Raw genomic sequence first — 1,506 nt, 5'->3', positions numbered from 1 at the left:
CCCTCCGGGGAGGTGGGCACGGCAGGCCCCTGGGAGCCCCCGGCGGGCCTGGGGGATGGGGCCGAGGCGAGGCCGCCTCTGACTCCGGTTTTCTGCTGACGCTTCAAGCCGCGTCCCCAGGGAGCAGCCTGCGCAGCCGCGCGCGCCCTCCGCACCGTGCCGCGCTGCCCGCGCCGGGGCTGATCCCCATCGGAGCAGGGGTGGCTCGCCCTCGCGAAACGGATCCCACATCCTCTGCAGCTGCTCTCGCGCCCAGCCCCGAGCCGGGCCCCAGCGTGGCCCTGCGCCTCCTCTCGATTCCTCTTCCCCGGGTGACAGGGCGCTGCCCGCCCTGACGCCGGCTGACGTGGGGACAGGCCTGTGGCGCTTCCCCTTCCCTGACCAACAAGTTGGGAAAGCGGGGCAGTGCGGCGGTGGCTGCCGTCAGAGCTGCCCCCTTCCCAGACCGCTGCACGCACTGTTGCCCCACGTTGCCGGCCCCGCCGCGGCGTCCTGTCCAGTGGCTCTAGGGCCCCTCGTGCTTTGCATTGGCCGCGTGCGACCTTCGCCAGGCCTCTGGAGCCGGGCTCCTCTTTAACGTCGTTTGCTCGAAGCCGTGGGCCAGCGCGTGCTGCGGCTGGTGGGCTCCGAGCCCCAGCCCCTCTGGCACCATGGCTCAGCCCATCCCGGGGGCAGTGGGGCTGCGCCGCTCGCTGCCTGGGGCTGGCTCCTCTGGAGCAGCTGCCCCCGTGGGAGATGCCTGGGTGCCGCGGGCGCTGGGGCCGCACTGCCGGTGCTGCTGGGCTGAGCATGGGGAGAGGCGAGGGCGAGGTCGAGGCCTGGTGCTCAGCTTGCGGCCGGGCGAGCTCCCAGGGCTCCCAGGCCAGCGCGCGCCTGCCCTTCCTGTGTGAACGTGTGGTGCAGCGCACGGCGAGGCGGCTGCTGCGTCCCCCCCAGAGCTGGCTGCGTTTCGGGGGAGGTGTGCTCGCTGATGCAGCATGGGGCTTCCCCAGGGCGTGTCTGTGCGGCCAGGGCCCCCACAGGGGCGCCGTCGAAAGCAGCCGTTAGCCAGAGAGCGGCCGTGGGCTTTGCTTGCGGCAGGCCCCTGCGCGGCCGGAAGCTGGGCCAGGCTCGCCCCGGCACATGTGCTTGCAAATCAGTTTCTGGCTCCTCGGAGCAGACCCCCCCGGACTCGGTCTGTCCCGGGGCAGGACGGGGTGAGGGTGGGCACAGGGTCCCTGCTGGTGCCATGGGTCGGGGTTTGCTGACGCTGTAGCTCCTGCCTGGCTGCACCGGCGGGGTTTGACCTTCCCAGCCATCTGCTGCGGCACAGAGCAAATCCCAGGGTCAGGCCTGGTGGCAGGGACATGGGCTCCTCCTCCCCCACACCTGCTACTGGGAAGGGGGGCAGCCCTCTTCTCTCAGCCGCTCACGACCCACTGGTCTGGGGGGGCTTGGACATGCCCTCTGTGCCCGGGCAGTCGTGCAGGGGCCAGTCTGGGGCTGCTGTGCTGGCTGGGCTGCGGC

Source organism: Gavialis gangeticus, unplaced genomic scaffold (assembly GCF_001723915.1).
Source record: "Gavialis gangeticus isolate Ggan-Ray unplaced genomic scaffold, GavGan_comp1, whole genome shotgun sequence".
NCBI lineage: Eukaryota > Metazoa > Chordata > Crocodylia > Gavialidae > Gavialis > Gavialis gangeticus.
Note: the sequence above shows the minus strand (reverse complement) of the source record.